The sequence below is a fragment of the Eriocheir sinensis genome, chromosome 9 (genome assembly GCF_024679095.1).
Source record: "Eriocheir sinensis breed Jianghai 21 chromosome 9, ASM2467909v1, whole genome shotgun sequence".
NCBI classification, from domain to species: domain Eukaryota; kingdom Metazoa; phylum Arthropoda; class Malacostraca; order Decapoda; family Varunidae; genus Eriocheir; species Eriocheir sinensis.
This window is the reverse complement of record NC_066517.1, coordinates 17,598,627-17,619,467: the sequence shown is the minus strand read 5'-3', so window position 1 is coordinate 17,619,467 and position 20,841 is coordinate 17,598,627.

The following is a 20,841-nucleotide window of genomic DNA, read 5'->3' as shown; positions in this document are numbered from 1 at the left end:
ACCATTACTGCTACCACTAACCGGGCAATAAAAGCGGACAAGGACACCAGTATTCGAAAGAACTTAACGTTATTACGACAATGAGTAATATCTTAGTTGCTGGTTGGATTCAAAACACTTGTCTAATCTATTCTTGAAGGCCGTAACTGTTGTACTATCAACGACATCACAAGGTAGAGAGTTCCAAACATTAACAACTCGATTGAAGAAGAAGTGTTTAGCTTCGTGCGACGAGAATCTTTTACCACTTATCTTCAAATTGTGATTTCTTCTTGTTCTATTTGATCGATCAATTGTAAAGTAATCTTCCGCATTAATATCACTGAATCCTTTGAACATTTTAAACACTTCTATTAGATCGCCTCGCATTCTTCGTTTTGATAGGCTGAATAAATTTACTTCTTTAAGCCTTTGTTCATATGACAAATTTCTCAACCTAGGAATCATCTTTGTTACTCTTCGTTGGACCCGTTCCAACTTTTCTATGTCTTTTCTGTAGTAGGGAGACCAAAACTGTACACAGTACTCTAGACGGGTCGAACCAACGAATTATACAGTTTTAATATTACTTTTTCCGATTTATTATTAAAGACTCGTCCGATGAAGCCAACCAATTTGTTTGCAGTTTTAACTACCTCTGAACAATGCTGACCGGGCTTTAAATCGCTTGATATAGTGATTCCAAGATCCTTTTCTTTACTTACTGCAGAAAGTTGTTGGCCATTCATTACGTACCGAACGCAATTGTTATTTTTTCCGATGTGCAACACTTTACATTTCTCAACGTTAAATTTCATTTGCCATTGATTGGCCCAACGTGCAAGTCGATCTATATCTGATTGTAAAGCTTCTTCGTCGAGTATCGCAGTTACTTTACTAGCAATTTTGTGTCATCAGCAAATTTTGATACTTTGCAAATGAGCCCATCATCGATATCATTAACATAAATTAAGAAGAGCATGGGGCCAAGCACTGATCCTTGAGGTACGCCGCTTTTGACATCGAGCCAGTTAGATGTAACACCGTTTAGAACTACTCTCTGTTTCCGCTCAGAGAGCCAGTCCGCAAGCCAATTGTGAATGTTACCGAGATACTGTGCGCCAGTAGTTTGCTGAGCAATCGTTGGTGGGGACCTTATCAAATGCCTTTTGAAAATCCAGATATATGATATCTACTGATCTACTTTCATCGAACACCTCAAAAATATAGTGAAAAAATCAAGTAAGTTAGTCAAACACGAACGTTTACTACGGAAGCCATGTTGCGAATTATTTATTATATTATTTTCTTCGAAGAATTTCACCATATTGTCGCGAATGATAGTCTCCATTAACTTACAAACAATAGATGTCAGGCTAATTGGTCGATAGTTTCCTGGATGAGACTTGTCCCCCTTTTTGAAAATTGGTGTGACATATGCAAGTTTCCAATCCGACGGAACTTTTCCAGCTGTTAAAGATTTATTGAATATGATGGAGAGCGGTTTACAAATTTGATGTTTGATTTCTTTAAGACCCTAGGGTAATTTTGTCTGGACCAGGAGCTCTGCTTACTTTAATCTTTTCAATTGTGCGTAAAATGTCACTTTCTACGATGAGCACGCCACTTAACATCTTTTCGGTCCTTCTAACCTCCGGCGGTTGAGGTGATAAACTCTCTTCGTCGGTAAATACGGATGCGAAAAAGTTATTTAGGATTGTAGCCATTTAATTTTCAGCTTTCGTGTGGTTACCATTTTCATTAGCAAGCGGTCCGATACCACAAGTGAGTGACTTTTTATTATTTACATAGCTGAAAAATTATTTAGGATTAGATTTATTTGTTTCCGCTATGTATTCTTCAAGATTTTTCTTGCTTCGTTTTATTAATTTCTTGGTTTCGCGGCGAATTCTGTCCAACTCTAGTTTGTCAGCCTCGCTCTGAGATATGTACCTACTGTATACGCGTTTTTTAGAAGATAGACTATTTTGAATTTCGTTATTCCACCATTTGGGTTTCTTCTTAGAAGCTGAACGTCTGTTACGATAGGGTACGCATATGCATATGGCATTGTTCAATATTGTGGTGAAGGCCCCCCAAGATTTATCAATATCTGTTTCCGCCGTGATTTCAGTCCAGTCAGAATTATTTAGAATTGATCGGAGTCTTACGAAATTCGCTCTCTGATAATCAGGCACCTTTTCTTTACTAGGAGTTACTTTACTTTCTTTCATATTGATGCTGAATGTGATTGTTCGGTGATCGCTAGAACTAAAAATTGGACCAACATTTACTTCGTTAACTAGATCAGCTGTCGTTGAAAAGATAAGGTCAAGTATATTATTTTCCCGAGTCGGTTCTTGAACGTGTTGATGTAAATCACTTTCTAGTAAATTTGTGTACAGGTCGAGCCCTGTATGACAGTTCAACGGTTCACCCCATCTTTTCACTGGCAAGTTAAAGTCCCCAACAATTACTGCCTCGCAACTGCTACTTGTTTCTAATAATAATTCACTTAATGCGTGGTCGATATCAAGAGTCTGCCTTGGCGGTCTGTAGATAAGTCCAATTACTATTTTACGAGATTTATTTTTAATTTCAATGAAGACCGTGTCTACATTGGTTATAATATCTGTTTTCACGGATACTGGATGGAGAGAGTTGTGGATATAAAAGATAACGCCTCCACCCTGTCTGTTCTCTCTTTCATGACTAAAAATGGTATAACCCGGTAATCTATATTCCGCAATGAAATCTCTATTTGAAGTGTCTATCCAAGATTCTGTGACTCCGATGATGTGATAATGATTTGTAGCTGCGAGGACTTCTAAGTCTTCAAATTTGTTACGTAGGCTACGAGCGTTTACATAGCAAGCTTTAATGTGATTCGAGTCGGGAGTTTTTCGGGTTGAGTGCACCTTACGGTGGAGCTGCTGGTGTTCTCGCCTCCGCGTTTTTTGGCTTTCGAAGAGCCACTTGGTCACAGAGCAGCCTCCCGAAACGGGCTGCTCCAACAGGGTTTAAGTGAATGCCATCAGGAAGGAACAAGTCCGAATCGTAGTAAAAATTGTTCCACAAGTTAGCGAACTGGACGTTTTCTTGTGAGCAAAAGGACTGAAGTCTGTTGTTTGTGCTGAAGGCCTTACTGTAAAAGCTAGATTCGGCACCGACCCTCGGGAGGATTCCTGAGATTATGATGTTACTGGCATCCGTTTTACGTTTATACTGCTTGATCATGCGGCGGTATTTCTCGAGCAGTTCCTCAGAACGGGTTGTCTTTACGTCATTTGTCCCCGCGTGAATGACAAAGAGGGTGTTTCGGTCGGCATTTCTCGTGACATCATCGCACGCTGCGGTGATGTCGTCCAGTCTGGCACCTGGATAGCAGTAACGTTTTCTGCGGCCGTTTGATGAACGACCACAGAACTCAACCAGCTGGCCACGCACCATGGAGTCCCCAACTAGGCGAGTCTCGAACTCATCCTCCATGGTGTCTGCCAGCACCTGGAACCTATTGAAGGTAGTGGGGGTCAGTAAATCCTTGGTTGCCTGCTTCGGTTTGGCTCCATTCCTTACAGGTTGGAACCCGACATCCTGTGAAGCAGGAAGAGAAGCGTTAAGTGGGGCAGGCTGGAAGTTGTCCTGTGAGGCAGGCTGGGAGTTAGCCTGTGAAGCAGGCTGGGGTTAGCCTGTGAGGCAGGTTGGGGTCAGCCTGTGAGGCAGGCTGGCGGTTGTTCTGTGAGGCAGGCTGGGGTTAGCCTGTGAGGCAGGCTGGGGGTTAGCCTGTGAGGCAGGCTGGGGTTAGCCTGTGAGGCAGGCTGGGGTTATCCTGTGAGGCAGGCTGGGAGTCAACCTGTGAGGCAGGTAACACGTCCTCCCGTGAAGCAGGAGGGTCGTCTGGAGAGGGCACAGTCTCAGTGGAGGGCCTCTCCACCATCGATAGTGGAGTCACTGCCACATTTGTTAAAACAAATTCCTGAAGGGCTACAAATTTCTTTTCAAGATCATTGTGCTTGACTTTCCACTCAGTCACAGCCTTCTGTAGATGTAATCTTTGAACGCAGAGGCGGCAAGTTTTACTCAGCTGGAAGAACTGAGCTGCAAAACGTCCGGGACAGACGTCACACTTAAGGTTCGAAGGCATTGTTAGAATTTTAAGCGAGTTAACAGTTTGGGCAAATATTAAAAGCGCTTTCGAAATACTTTAAATTGTGACCATAAATTGAATTGTATACAAATTGTGCATGGAAATTAGATACTGCTGTGTTAGATGCCTCCAACACTGGGAGTTCGCTCCCACAGGGTCTTGAAAACGCCTCAAAGACCAATCGCTTGTCCTGAGCCTCGGTCACGAGAGAGGAGGAGGAGGAGGAAGAAGAGGAGGAGGAGGAGGAGGCATAGGAGGAGGAGGTGACAACAATATTGATCTGGCAGAGAGAGAGAGAGAGAGAGAGCACGGCAGCAAACGAACACGCGCCTCTCTCTCTCTCCCTCTCTCCCTCCCTCTCCTCTCTCCTCCTCTCCTCTCTTCTCTCCCTTTCCGCCAACCTAAGCATTGTACAGTAGCATTCTCTCTCTCTCTCTCTCTCTCTCTCTATATATATATATATATATATATATATATATATATATATATATATATATATATATATATATATATATATTTTTTTTTTTATGAGTCAGTCTTATTTATCTATTTGTCTGTCTGTCTGTCTATCTGCCTGTCTGTTGTCTGTCTGTTTCCTGTGTTTATCTGTCTGTAAATGTTAAACGCATACCGAGAGAGAGAGAGAGAGAGAGAGAGAGAGAGAGAGAGAGAGAGAGAGAGAGAGGAAACACTTGAGCTATAAATACAAGCACACAAGGACGTCTTTTACCGTGACATTTCTGCGCATTAAACTCTGCTATTCCCTCCTTTATTCCCTTCCTCCTTCCCTTCCTTCTCTCCCTCTCCCCTTCCGTTCCATCCTTTATTCCTTCTTTTCGTGTCTTTTTTTTTCCTTTCCTCCCTCTTGTCCTACCCTCCTTATCTTCCCTCTCACCTTCTTTTCCTTCCTCTATTTCTCCCTTTCGTATCTTCCTTCCTTCCTTCCCTAGCTTCATTTCCTTTCTCCTTCCTTTCCTCCTTCCTTCCCTGTCTCCCTTTTTCCTCCCTCCACCCTTCTTTCCTTCCTTCCCTAGCTTCATTTCCTTTCTCCTTCCTTTATTCCTTCCTTCCCTGTCTTCCTTTTCCTCCCTCCACCCTTCTTTCCTTCCCTTTCTTCCTTCCTTCCTTATAAGCTTCAGGGGATTAAGGGAAGCCCTGGACCTTTATAATAGTCTCCCAGCATATTAAGACTTCCTTCACACAGGCAAGATCAAAGAAAATGGGAGGTTGAGGGTTATGGATACCCGCCAACAGGTACAGTACACGTAAGACAGGAACGACGAGAGACGAAGATGAAAGATAAATAAAGAGAGAAAAAAGAAGTGTTAGGAAGAAGAAAAGAAGAAGAACGACAAGAAGATGAAGCGAATTTAAAACACCAGCAAAACAAAAATGGTAATAATGATAATAATAATAATAATAAAAATAACAATGATACTTTCCATTGATAATAATTTCCAAGCTTTGACGTAAATATTATTGGTACTGCTGTTCTTCTTCTTCTTCTTCTTCTTCTTCTTATTATTATTATTATTATTATTATTACATCGAATACGGACAAAAATATATGATAGCCATTCCTAACTTTCCTTCTGCTTGCCTAAAACCTCCTCCTCCTCCTTCTCCTCCTCCTCTTCTTCTTCTTCTTCCTCCCCTTCCTCCTCCTCCGCGAACCAGGTAAATAAGGTGGAATGAAAAGGGCGCCGCGGATGTTGTGAACAGAATACTTTATCTTGGCAGAGAGAGAGAGAGAGAGTGAATCAGGCATTCCTGGAGACGGTTTGCACGAAATCCCCTCAAAACTCTCTCTCTCTCTCTCTCCGATGTAATTTTTTTCTCATTACTTCGTCATTAGCAGTTTTCAGAAGTTGCCATCTTTACAAAATTATAATAAAATAGAAAATAGATAGATAGATAGATAGACAGACAGATAGATAAGCAAAGACAGACAGATAAACAAAAACAAAAATAACGTGAGTCTTATATATCTTACCCTTTCCCTCCCTTCATTTGTTCTCTTCACCTCTCCTTCCTTCCTTCCTTCCCTCCATCATCCCTCCCTCCCCCCCTCCCTCCTCCCTTTCTGCCCCTCGTACGTGACCTGACTAGAACACTGGAAACACAAGATGGAAAACAAGAAACCGCTGCTGCAACACTCTGTCTCTGTGTCTGTCTGTCTGTCTGTCTTGTCCTTATTATTTTTTTTTTTGTACTCAGTCTTATTATCACATTTTTTTTGCTTGATTCTCGTGTTTAATTGCAATATTTTACTCTTTTTGGAGCATACATATATTAATATCAATACTAATCCTAATTCTGATACCAGTACTAATGTCAAAACCAATACTAATACGAATACTAACACTAATACCAATGCCAATACTAATGCTAATAGTAATACTAATACCAATACTAACACTAATACCAATACTAAAACTAATACGAATACTAACACTAATACCAATGCCAATACTAATGCCAATACTAACACTAATACCAATACTAAAACTAATACGAATACTAACACTAATACCAATGCCAATACTAATGCCAATACTAACACTAATACCAATACAAACACTAATACCAATACTAACACTAATACCAATACTAACACTAATACCAATGCCAATACTAATGCCAATACTAACACTAATACCAATACAAACACTAATACCAATACCAAAAATAATACGAATACTAACACTAATACCAATACTAATACTAATACCAACACTTTAATACTAACACTAATACCAATGCCAAAACTAATACCAACACTAATACTAATACCAATAATAACACTAATATCAATACCAATACTAATACCAACACTATAATACTAACACTAATACCAATTCTAATACTAATACTAATACTAACACTAATACCAATTGTAAAACTAATACTAACACCAATACTAATACTAATACCAATACTAATACTAATACCAATACTAACACTAATACCAACACTAACACTCATATCAACATCATAATACTAACACTAATACCAATATCAAAACTAATACTACCACTAAACAACAAATTACTTCAAACATGATTAATTTCTTCTCGACTTTCATCAATAGACTTTTTTGTTCAATATATAAAAAAAGTTGAACATCGGCGTCACGTTTCTGCCATAAATCTTAACACGATCATAAATTTTTCTTCAGCAATAATGTTTTTACCACCGAGGAGAGAGAGAGAGAGAGAGAGAGAGAGAGAGAGAGAGAGAGAGAGAGAGAGAGAGAGAGAGAGAGAGCAAGTCATCAATAATTCTTTTCTCTTCTCCCTTTCCTCCCTTATTTATTTATTATTTTCCTCCCCTCCCTTTCTTTCTTCCTCCTCTCATCCCTTTTATCTGTTTCCCCTCTTCCATTATTTTTACTTTATTTGGCTGTATTTCTCTCTCTCTCTCTCTCTCTCTCTTTTCTCGTATTTTTATTTGCTCGTATTTCTCTTCTCTCTCTTCTCTCGCTTTTATCAACCATTTGTTTGTAAACGTTCAAAGGCCATATCTATTTTTATCTCTTTAATTGCTTATATTATTTTTTTTTCAACTTTGTTTTCCATTTTCACTTCACTCATGTTTCTTTTTGTTTCTCTCCCTCTTCCTTTTTTATTCTCTCTCTCTCGTCATTCTCACTCCACTTCTTCTTCCTCTTCTTCGTTCTCTTCTTTAACCTCATTTCCTTTCCATTTCCCTCTTATCACCTCCTTCGCTTCCTTTAATTCCCTCCTTTTCCTCTTCCTTTTCCTCTCACTTCTCTTTATGTCTATTTTAATCTTTTGTTTTGCTAATATCACATTTTTTATTTTCATTTTCCCGTTTTTCATTTTCATTTCTCTTTCATGTTTGTTTTTGTTTCTTTTATTCTTTCTTCCTCTTTACTCTCTCTTTCTCGTCATTCTCACTATATCTACTCTTCATCTTTCTTTTGTTTTACGTCATTTCCTTTTTATCACCCTTATCATCTCTTTTCCTTCCCTTTAATTCTCTCCTTTACCTCTTCTGTTCCCCCCTTCACTTCTCTTCCTCTCCACCCTCTCATCTCCTCTTCACCTTCCGTCCCGCCTTGATTCTCTTCCGCAAATTGATTTTTAATAGTTCTGTGCCGCGGCGGGGTTGGTAACACTGACATCACCCAACACAAAGGTAGCGACAAGCGAGTGCAGTGTAGCCAGATAAAAGTTGCAACACACACACACACACACACACACACACACACACACACACACACAGAGGAATACACACATGCACGCATCCATACGTAATTTTTAGGCATGACTCAGTGTGTGTGTGTGTGTGTGTGTGTGTGTGTGTATGCTTGCGTGCGTGTACAGTTCCCTAATCAAATCGATGTCATACTCACGAATACTTTAAACTGTCTGTGTGTGTGTGTGTGTGTGTGTGTGTGTGTGTGTGTGTGTGTACAGTTCCCTAATCAAATCGATGTCATACTCACGAATACTTTAAACTGTGTGTGTGTGTGTGTGTGTGTGTGTGTGTGTGTGTGTGTGTGTGTGTGTGTGTTGGAAAATTCCCTTGGTGAGTCACGGCTGCTCGTCTACTGCACGTGAGTCACCTGTCTGGAGGAGGAGGAGGAGGAGGAGGAGGAGGGAAATATATACCCCTCCTACCCCTGAAACCTCCTCCTCCTCCTCCCCTTATCACTTCCAATCCCCTCCTTTTATCCCCTCACTCCTTCCTCCTCTTCCCCAAACTCCAACCAACCTTTCCCCCTTCCTCCTTCTTCCCCCTTCCCTCCCCTCATCTTCCTCAACCCGCCTCCCATCTGGGCATTAAGGTTCATAATCGTAAATAACGTTATGAGACTAGAGACCATCTGGCGCACGGCTCAGTCTGTACCCCATAACCCTAAAATGCTTCCCCCTTCCCATCCACCTCCCTATCCACCTCCCTATCCACCTCCCCAGCCCTGTTCCCCTGACCTGGCTTACCTATTCCCCTCGACCCCCTCCCCTGACCCGCCCCAACACCGTCAGTTCTCCTCTTTAATGTTGCGTCTGCCCCGGAAAGTCTAGCAAAGGGAGGGGACATTTGGGTTACATAAAAGATAAAGAAATTGTGTAACTCCTCCAGCTCTGCGTCGGTTTCTATCATTAAGCTTTAGTTTTCCGCTCTGTGCTTGGTTTCCGTGCAGAGGCGGTGTCCCAAGGCCCTAGTCAAGGCTGTTCTGGCTTCATCCTTCGCTGCACACAATGGTTGATAGAGAAAAGCATGCACTTCGCGAAATATGTTTAAGTTTGGGCTTCAGAAAGGGAGAAAACGGTATAGCAACATGTTAAGAGAAAATGGAGCATCAAAGGGTAGACCCACGCACAATGGAGTTGGAAGGGTGAATGATCTTGTGTTCTTGGGTGTGTGTTTTTTTTGTCTCGAGTTTTTGTGTTCTTAGGTGTTTATTATGTTTGGTGTTCTTTATGTATTGTGTTCTTGAGCTGAAAATGTGTGAATGGTGATGTCTATCCCCTCGACTATAAGGAAAAATTCGCCTTCCACAATCCACATGAAAACGTAGGCAATGCTTAATAATTTCAACAGCAAGACACAAGACACAAAAAGAAATGAATAATACACAAAATACAGCTAAGAACACACAATTACAACAAGACATACAACACACCACAAACAAACAAGGAGGAAACACATTGGGCCAAGGGAATACACATCAACACTCACATCATTTCAACTCAAAAACTCACGAACACAAGAACTCTAAAAAACAAAACCTCACAAACACAAGAAAAAAAAAAAACGAAGAACGCAAGATTTAAAGAACACTCAAGAACACAAGACTTGAGGGAACATCACAACACAAGAACATTAACTCTCAACTCATGAACAAACACAAACGAACACACACACACACACACACAATACAAACAGACCGGCCAAGGAGAACGCAACACAATATGAAACACACCATAACACGCCATCACCACCACCACTACCACCACATTACATAATCTACATAACCTCTCTCTCTCTCTCTAAGCCGCCACTCCTTGCACCTCTCACGTTCCCATTTAAACCTCTCAGAATGACTTTTAATGCTAGAAAATACTGCAAAATGAGAACTTGGTGCAGCATTTCGTAACAATCTCTCTCTCTCTCTCTCTCTCTCTCTCTAACAGGTGCGGTTCTTGGCCATCCACCAAAGAATACATCAGGTCTTCCTCTTCCTCCTCCTCTTCTTCCTCTTGTTTATCTTACCGTCTACTTTTTCTTCTTCTTCCTCCTCCTCCTCCTCCTCCTTCTACTACTAATACCACTACTTAAATCACTTACATTCCTACTGCTCTTTCTTCTTTTCATCTTCCTCCTCCTCCTCCTTCTCCTCTTCCTTTCCCTCTTAACAGCACTCCACTCCTTCCTCTCCTCCTCCTCTTCCTTCTCCATCTTCTAAAACACTTCACAATATAGGTGAGAGAGAGAGAGAGAGAGAGAGAGAGAGAGAGAGAGAGAGAGAGAGAGAGAGAGAGAGAGAGAGAGAGAGAGAAACATACATTACCTGTACTAATTAGCTTGATGTTGCTACCTGCCCACCTTTATTCCACCTGTGCCCCTACCCCCCTTTCTTCCCCCCCCCCTCTCCTCACCTTCCCTTTCTTCTATCCTTTTTCCTTAACCTCTCTTCCCTATTTCCTTTCCTTCCTTCCCCTCTTTCCTATTACTTCTTTCTCCCATTCTTCTTTCTCGTATTTTTTGTCATCTCTTTTTTTTCCTTCTTCTCTCTTTCCTCCTTCCCTTCCCTGTCCTTTCTCTTTCTTTCTCAATTTACCTTTCCTTCCATTCTCTCCACCTCCAACAATCATCCTTTAATTTCTTCTTCTCTTTCTCCTTTTTCTTTTTTCTCCCTCCTCCTCCCTCTAACCTTCCTTTCTTCTCTTTCTCTCTCATTTTCTCTCTTCTCTCCCTTACTCTCCATCTTAACCATCCATCCTTCCATGTTTTTTGTGTGTCCTTACTCTTTTCTCTCTCCTCTCTCCCCTCCTCCTCCAACCTTCCTTTCCTCCCCTTCTCCTCTTTCTGTCTCTCCCTACTTTTTTCTTTCTCTCACTCTCCTCCTTTTAACCCTTTCTGGCCAGGTTCTTGATTTCCCTTGGGTGACAAAGAGACACGAATTCTCTCTCTCTCGAGTGGATATAAATAACTTAAGACGATTATTCTCTGTTACTTCGATTCGGCAACCGCTTGAAGGAGACTTATGAGGGAGGGAAGAAGGGAGGGAGGGAAGAGGGAAGGAGAGAGGAGGGAAAGATAAAGTAGAGAAAGGTGGGAGAGAAAGTACAAAGGGATAAAGGAGTAAGTGGTTGTATAGAGTAGGACGGTGAAGTGCAGAAAAGGGAAGAAGAGAGAGAGAGAGAGAGAGAGAGAGAGAGAGAGAGAGAGAGAGAGAGAGAGAGAGAGAGAGAGAGAGAGAGAGAGAGAGAGAGAGAGAGAGAGAGAGAGAGAGAGAGAGAGAGAGAGAGAGAGAGAGAGAGAGAGAGAGAGAGAGAGAGAGAGAGAGAAGAGGAGTGTATGGAGGAAGGATGTTGAAAAGGGAAAAGGATGAAAGAGGGAGAAAAAGGAAGGAGAGAAAGTGAAAGGAAGAGGAAGAGAAAAATATAAGAGGGAAAAGGGAGAAAAAAAGAGAGCAAAGAAATAAAATGGGGAAGTGAAAAGGAGAAAAAAGAAAGGGAGGGAGAAAGAGGACTGAAGAAAAAGAAAATGGAGAAAATGGAGAAGGAAGTGGAAAGGGAGAATGGGAGAATGAAAGAGAGGAAGAGAAAAATGAAAGAAGTAAAATAGGGAGAAAGAGAATGAAAGGAAGAGGAAGAGGAGGAAGAAGGAAGAAGGAAGGAGAGAAGTTAAGACAGACAATGCAGAGGAAGAGAGGAAGAGGAAAATGAAAGAAGTAAAAGAGGGGGAAAGAGAATGAAAGGAAGAGGAAGAGCAGGAAGAAGGAAGAAGGAAGGAGAGAAGTTAAGACAGACAATGAAGAGGAAGAGAGGAAGAGGAAAATGAAAGCAGTAAAAGAGGGGGAAAGAGAATGAAAGGAAGAGGAAGAGGAGGAAGAAGGAAGGGAGGACGAAGAGAAGTTAGACGGAGAATGAAGTTATTGGAAGTTTGTGTGATGGTTATGGTGGAAATGGGGATGGTGGATGGGGAAGACAGGGGACGAATAGGAGGAGGAGGAGGAGGAGGAGGAGGAAAAGGAGAGGAGGAGGCTGAGTAATGTGAAGAAATAGCAACAGTAATAGTAATAACCGGAGTAAATAGGAGGGAAAATAGGAATAACAGGTGAAAAATTGCGATAAAAATGACTGATAAAAATAAATGTGTGAACAGTAATACGAATGGAAATAAAAAGAGCAAATGGTAATAGAGAAAAAAAATTAATAACGAGATTTTTAATGAATGAAAATAATGTAACGGGAAGGGAAGGAGGTAGGAAAGGAAGGGAAGGAGGAAGGAAAGGAAGGAAAGGAGGAAGGAAAGGAAGGGAAGGGAAGGAGGTAGGAAAGGAAGGGAAGGAGGGAGGAAAGGAAGGGAAGGAGGAAGGAAAGGAAGGAAAGGAGGAAGGAAAGGAAGGAAAGGAGGAAGGAAAGGAAGGGAAGGGAAGGAGGTAGGAAAGGAAGGGAAGGAGGAAGGAAAGGAAGGAAAGGAGGAAGGAAAGGAAGGGAAGGAGGGAGGAAAGGAAGGGAAGGGAAGGAGGTAGGAAAGGAAGGGAAGGAGGGAGGAAAGGAAGGAAAGGAGGAAGGAAAGGAAGGGAATGGAGGAGACTTTGATGGAGGGAAAAAAAGAATGCAAGGAATATGAGAATTAAGGTAGGAAAGGAAGGGAAGGAGGTAGAAAAGAAGGAAAAGGTGAGGAAGGAAAAGACTGTATAGAGGAGAATTTGATCTAGGGAAAGAAAGAATGGAAGGAATAAGAGAAAGAAATGAGAAAAAAAGAGAGAAAACGAAGGAGAAAATGAGGAAAGAGAGGAAGATATTGAATGAATGGGAGGAATGAGAGAAAGAGGGAGAGGAGGGGAGAAAAGATAAGAAAATAAGAGAGATAAGGAAGAAGGGATGACAAGCCTGGACGAAAACTGAACAGGAAGAAGAAAAATGAAAATAACAAGATAAATGGTAGAAAGAATAGAAGACAAAGAAAAAAAATAGTTGTAGAAATATACATAGAAATAAAAAGAATGTCAGATGTTGTTGTTGTTGTTGCTGTTGTTGTTGTTGTTGTTTCCTGTCTTCAATCTCCCCTGAAGCCCACGAAGACAGGTGAGTCATCTCCCACAGTAGGTCATCTCCTCGGCTTATCTCCCCTCCCTCAACACCATTAACACGACCTCCTCCTCCTCCTCCTCCTCCTCCTCCTCAAAGTAAGACAAATGTAGAAGTGAAACAAATAAAATAGCGAAAAGACGAAAAAAAAAACAGTAAAAGAAAAATAAAGAGAAAATGGACAAGGTTGTATCCGAGGAGGAGGAGAGGGAGGAGGAGGAAGAAGAAGAGGAGGAGGAGGAGGAGGAGAAGACAAAATAGAGGAAAATGTTCGCAAAGAGGAAAGTTTGAACCTTAAGTGGCAAGAAAAAAAATGGAAGAAAGAAATTTAAACTTTTCCTTAAGCAGACGAGAACTTTGAGAGAGAGAGAGAGAGAGAGAGAGAGAGAGAGAGAGAGAGAGAGAGAGAGAGAGAGAGAGAGAGAGAGAGAGAGAGAGAGAGAGAGAGAGAGAGAGAGAGAGAGAGAGAGAGAGAGAGAGAGAGAGAGAGAGAGAGAGAGAGAGAGAGAGAGAGATGGGGTGGGGGGGGCATTTCCTATACGGCTTCTTTCTAGACCTTTGTGAAGAGGAGGAGGAGGAGGAGGAGGAGGAGGAGGAGGAGGAGGAGGAGGAGAAGAAAGATAAAGGTAGGGAAGACATAGGGGATTAGTTTGATAATGACCTTCACCTATTTCTTCTTCTTTCTCCATCTCCCTTATCTCCTTCTCCTCCTCCTCTTCCTCTCCTCCTCCTCCTCTTTCCCAGGCAATCCAGTCCCTCTTTCTCTCCTTTCCCCTTCTTCTTCCCTCTCTTCTTCCACTCCAATCATTCCCTTTCTGACAATCTCTCACTTTCTCTCCTTCTCTCCCTTACCTCCTCTCCACTCCTCTCTTCTTCCCTCTCTCTCTTCTATGCTCTTTTTTTTCCACTCCCTCTCAATCACTTCTTCTCCCTCCGCTCCTCCTTCACTCCCACTTTCTTTCCTTCTCTCCCTTACCTTCCCTCTGCTCCCACTCCTCACCTGGCCGACACCTGCCCCAGCACTCACCTGTGGAAGGAAAGATAGAAGGTTAATGACGGCCGCAGGTAATGACGGAAAGATGAGAAATTACACACACCTGAGATGAGGCTATGGAGGAGGAGGAGGAGGAGGAGGAGGAGGAGGAGAATACAAGAGGATATACAGAAGAGGGACGAACGAGAAAAAAAAAGAGGAAGAGAAGAGCAATAAATGAAGAAAGGAAATGAGAGGAAGAGGAGAGATTGAAAAGGAAAATAAATAAATATGAAAATGAGGAGAAAAAACAAGAAGAAAAAGAAAAAAGAAGAAAAAGAACATGAACTAGAAGAAGAACAACAAGAAAGGAAAGTGAAATGAAGGATGAGGGAAGGAAAGAAAAGGAAAGGAAAGAAAGGGAGAAGAGGAGAAGGAGGAGGATGGGAGGAGGAGGAGGAGAGAGAAGGATAATGAGTTCAAATATTACACAAGCTATTTGCCTCCGAGATATTTCACCTGACAGCACCTCTTCAAAATCTCACCTTACACCTCCTCCTCCTCCTCCTCTTCATCTCCTTCTTCATCTTTTCGCTTTATCCTCTTCATCTCCCTCATCTCCTCCTTAATCTTCTCCCTTCATCATCTTACCACTTATCTTCAACCTTTAAAAATATTTCCTCTCATTTTTGTTTCTCCTCCTCTATTTCTTTTTTTCATCTTTTCCCTTCTCGTTTATTTTCCTAATCTCTTTTTCTATACGTTATCTTGTTTTTTTTTGTTTTGTTTTTCTCTTCTCATTTTCTATTTCATTTTCTCTAGTTTTCTTTCTCCTGTTTATTCTTTACTAATTTCATCTTTCTTCCTCTTCTAATATTTTTTTTTCTACGTGATCTGTTTTGTTTCCCTCTCACTTCTATCTCTTTCTCATCTCCTCTCATCACTTCTCTCCTCTCTTCTCCTTTCTCTTCTTCTAATCTCCTTTTTCTTCTCTTGCATGCCACATTTCCCCTCCTTCTCCCCTTTCTCTTATCTCCCCTCTTTCCTCCTACACGCCCCATTTACTCCCCTCCTCTCTCTCTCTCTCTCTCTCTCTCTCTCTCCGGCAGCCTCCACGCGCCACCTCTACCTGTCGTGTGGTGATTAATTACAGGTTGGAGCCACGGGCGCGATGCCAAGCCACCTGGTGAAGAGGAGGAGGAGGAGGAGGAGGAGGAGGAGGAAGAAGATAAGGAGGTCACGAAAAGCAAATGAAATGGGAAAAGATACTGACGAAGATGAAAGTAATAATAACAAAAATGAAGAGGAGGAAGATGAAGACGGAGAGGAGTAGGAGGAGGAGGAGGAGGAGGAGGAGAAGGAGGTCACGAAAAGCAAATGAAATGGGAAAAGATGCTGACGAAAATGAAAATACAAATAACAAAAATGAAGAGGAGGAAGATGAAGATGGAGAGGAGTAGGAGGAGGAAGAGGAGGAGGAGGAGGAGACACTACATATTCAGTAAAACTCTCGCAGGTATGTATTTACGTGTATACATAGATGTAATAATAATAATAATGTGTGTGTGTACGTATGTGTTTATATGTGTATGTGTGTGTATACCTGTACCTCTACCTATTCTTCTCTTCCTCCTCCTCCTCCTCCTCCTCCTCCTCCTCCTCCAGTTATGACACTCAGGTGAAGGCAACGAGGGAGAATGTCAACATCTCGTTATCAAATTCGCTCCCTCCTGATCCCTCAAGCAAGGCAGGCTGCTCCCGTTTTCTGTGACTCCAAGCAAGGAGAAAACGGGATCTGTATTGATTTAAAGGATAACCCAAGCAAGTGTATCTGTGGGTTAATACATCGTTGTTATTACAGAGAGATACGTCGAACGAGTGAATTATGTAAGATGAAGCCAATAGTCCGGGAAGGGATGCGAACCCGTAGAGATGTTTCCATGGCAACCAGTGTGTCATGGGGGGGATAGAGGGGAAGGGAAGGGGGGGAGAGAAGGTGGAGGGAGGAGGGAGAGGGAGGTAAAAAAGGTGATGAGAATGGGATAAAAAGAGGGAAGGGGATGTAAGTCCCTCTATGGCGACACACACACACACACACACACGGGGCATATCGGGTGTTGCCTCTGTGCGTGTGTTTCTTAATGAAGAGGTTTAGGTGAAAAGCCATCCCCGAGTGCAGGAGAAGGAGGAGGAGGAGAAGGAGGAGGAGGAGGAGGATTATCTAATATATCAACAGTGTTGGACCTCCATGTGACCTAGTTACACACACACACACACACACACACACACACACACACACACACACACACACACACACACACACACACACACACACACACACACACACACACACACACACACACGCACCCACACACATTCACATCATTCAATCTATTTTTCAAAGAGAAGCTGATTAGAATATGAAGATGAGGAGATAAGGGGAGGGGAGGGGAGGGGAAGGGAAGGGAAAGGGAGGGGAGGGAAAGAGGGAAGAGGGGAGAATAAATGAGAGGATAGAAATGAAATGAAATGAAAATGAGGAGGAATGAAAAGTATAGTAGAAGGAAAGAAAGGAATGAGAGAAGGAGTAGGAAGAGGAGAAGAAAAGTGAATAAAAAAAGAGGAAAGAAAAATATGAAAAGAAAAACAGGATGGTTGACGGAAGCAAGAGAGAAGGAACAAAAATAAACAATAACAATAAAAACACTAATAAAGAACACGAATAATAAATACAAAACCGGAAAATAAAATAAAGCCATACAAAGTGAAACCCCAGAAGCAGAAAAAAAACGAGAGAAAAAGTCGAACAAAATAAAAAATAAAACGAAAAAGAAAAAAAGAAAACCAAAAAGAAAAAAGAAAAGAAAAAGGTCAGCCACACCATCTTCTTACCTGGCCGGAGATGATGAGGGGGAGGCTGGGGTGGAGGAGAAGAGGGAGAACCTTCTGATCTTCAAATGCACCCTCATCTTCCGGCCCTCCTTCATCTTCCGCCCTCACACACACCTTTACTCACAGCCCGCCAGGTGACCCGCGACTCGATACAGGTGTTAACAGGTGAGATAGGGACGGGGAACAGGAGGAGGAGAACAGAAGGAAAGAGAAGCAAGATAAGGAGAAAGAAGACAGGAGAACAGGAGAAAGAGGAAGAGGAGGACAAGAAAGAGGAGAAGGTAAACACGAGGAAAGAGGACAGAAGTAGGAAGAAGAAGAAAAAAAAATAAGGAGAGTACGAGGAAGAAGGAGAAGAAAGAAGACAGGTGGAGGAAGGAGGAAGAGGACAAGGACGGAAAGAAGGACAAGAGGTAGGAGGAAGAGGAGAAAGAGAACAGGAGGAAAGAGGGAAGCGGGGAGGGAGGAGAACAGGTGAGGAAGCAAGGGAGAAGTGGAGGAATGGTTGAACAGTCGAACGAGTTAATTGATTTCACGGGTCACGGGGTTCGACTCGTGTCCAGCAGGTAAGCCATGTTGCGCGCACGCCCACACACGCCTCGCTGGCCGCCCCGCGCGCCGCCAAGCCTCCGTTACTGCTGCCGGGCGACCACACGCAGGTACACACACGCCCGGCCGACACCACGCCCGCCCGAGGCACACATATTCATTCTACCGAAGTTTCCCCTGTTTTCTGGTTTTCTTGTTTTGATTCTTTTTCTTTAGTATTTATTTCTCGTTTTCTTTTTTGTTTTCTTCGTTTAGTTAGTCGTTTTAAATCTGTAAATATTTGTTTATTATTTCTTACTTTTTATCTTTATTTTTATCCATTTTCTTTACTAGCTTTCTTTCTCTCATTTTTCTTTTTTAATTTATTTTCTATTCAATATATTTTCTATTTATTTTGTATTCTATTTCTATTGTTTTATTTTCCCTAATATATATTTTTTTCTTCAGTCACTATTCTTTTTCATTTGTTCTTTTTCTATTTCCTTTCGTTTTCCTCCTCACGTGACCTTGACCTCGTTTGACCTGACTTGATCTTACGCTGATGAAGTCATGAGGTCAACCTTGTGTCATGGTAGCGGTGGTGGTGACCTGGAGACCTGCAGCCATGACCGAAAGGATTTATTGACCTGTTTTGCTCTCTCTCTCTCTCTCTCTCTCTCTCTCTCTCTCTCTCTCTCTCAGGAAAAATTCGTAAGCGATTTCAACAACATATTATCGTTCTAATTACCTCCTCCTTCTCTTCCTCCTCCTCCTCCTCCTTCTCTTTCTCCTCCTCCTCTTTCTTCTTCTTCTTTTCTTTTTTCTTCTTCTCTTCTTCTTTTTACTTTATGTTTCTTCTTCGTCTCTTTCATTATCTTTTTCTTCTTTTCTTTTCTTCTTCTTCTTTTTTCTAACGTTTCTTCTTCGTCTTCTTCATTATCTTTTTTTCTTCTTCCATTCCACCTCCCCCTTTACCCCTCCTCCTCCTCCTCCTCCTCCTTTAGCGGCAAGACATTGAGCAAGAGCAGGTCGGTGATGCCCTTACACGTTCAGGGCGGCGCCTTACCCTGCAGGGATCAACGTGCCGCTCCTGCCCCCTTGCGCCCCCCCTCCTCCCCTGCCTCCTACCCTACCATCCCTTTCACATTGCCCCCTTCCCTCTCCTTCCTTTCCTACCCCTTCCCCTCTACCCCCTTTTCCCTGCCCCCCTCGCATTTCCCCGTTCCCTCCCCTTCCTTTCCTCGCCCCTCCCCTCCATACCTCGTCTCTCTGCCCCCCTTCCCCAACCCCCCACCCCACCCCCCCGAGAAGAGCAGGTGACACGTGGAGATCCTTACATGAATAGAGTTTGAAGATTGTCATTATTGTGCCCCCCCCCCCCCTTGAGAGAGAGAGAGAGAGAGAGAGAGAGAGAGAGAGAGAGAGAGAGAGAGAGAGAGAGAGAGAGAGAGAGAGAGAGAGAGAGAGTAGACAGGAGGCAAAGGGAGATTAAGAGAAGGTATTAATCAACACTCCTCCCTCCTCCTCCTCCTCCTCCTCCTCTTCGCCAGGGAAGGGAAAGGCTCGTCAGTTAGTTAGTTACCCGTCTAGGAAGCTTACCTGCTACACACACAAAAGGTAGATAGATGAATACGTAGACAGCTAGAGATAGATAGATAGATAGATAAATAGATAGATGGACAGATAGATAAGTAAGTAGGTACATAGACAGATAGAGAGGTAGATAAATAAATGGGTAAGGAGATAGATAGAAAAATAGAAAGTTAGACAGATGAATAAAGGTGAATTAAGACAAGTAAATAGATAGATAGATAGATAGAGAGAGAGAGAGAGAGAGAGAGAGAGAGAGAGAGAGAGAGAGAGAGAGAGAGAGAGAGAGAGAGAGAGAGAGAGAGAGAGAGAGAGAGAGAGAGAGAGAGAGAGAGAGAGAGAGAGAGAGAGAGAGAGAGAGAGAGAGGGAACAATATTTATATGGAAGGTGAAATAAAAATAAATAAATGAGACAAAAGGTGAACGAAACAAAGGGAGGCCGTAACACTATGTAAACAAACTCTCATTTTAACTCGTTTTTACCTTTTTTTTTTTTTTTTTTTTTTTTTACATTACTCATTACTGTATCGATTGCACCCGTCAACTCAATGCTTCTCGCTAATGTGTGTGTGTGTGTGTGTGTGTGTGTGTGTGTGTGTGTGTGTGTGTGTGTGTGTGTGTGTGTGTGTGTGTATGTGTTTACGAAGTGTGTGTGCGTGCGTGCGTGAGGTGTCGGTCCCTGTGATGCATATTCAGTATGTAAATATGGCGGTGGGAGGTAAACATGAACGGAGGGAGGGAGGGAGGGAGAGAGAGGAAGGGAGGGAGAGAGCGAGAGGAAGAAAAGAAGGCGCAGACGTGAAATAATCTATCCATTTATCGTATTACTTAGAGAGAGAGAGAGAGAGAGAGAGAGAGAGAGAGAGAGAGAGAGAGAGAGAGAGAGAGAGAGAGAGAGAGAGAGAGAGAGAGAGAGAGAGAGAGAGAGAGAGAGAGAGAGAGAGAGAGAGAGAGAGAGAGAGAGAGAATATCAGTCATCCGGTTGCTCTTTCCTAATCAAAAGCATCCGTTCTCTCCCTCTCTCTCTCCCTCCTTCCTTCCTTTTATCTCCCTCCCTCTCCCTCCCTTTCCTCACCCTTTCTCCCTCTCTTCCATATTTCTTCGCATAATTGATTTAGGTATATTTTTGTCACCTTCTTGTGTGTGTGTGTGTGTGTGTGTGTGTGTGTGTGTGTGTGTGTGTGTGTATCGTCGATCTCTGGGTACTGCCAGGACCTCACACACCACACATCCCATCCCCCTTGCTCAAGGGGGGACAGTAACCACTCCTAGTCAACTGAAAGAATCCGGCCTGAGCGGGCTCGAACCGCCGCCCTCTCAGACCGTGAAGCCTGGCAGCGCAGCGCTCTACCAGTTGTGTGTAATTCACCACGGCTTGATCCCGAGTTGGACTCGCTTTCGCCAGCAGGTACCCTCACGACGTGAGCAAGTGCTCATTT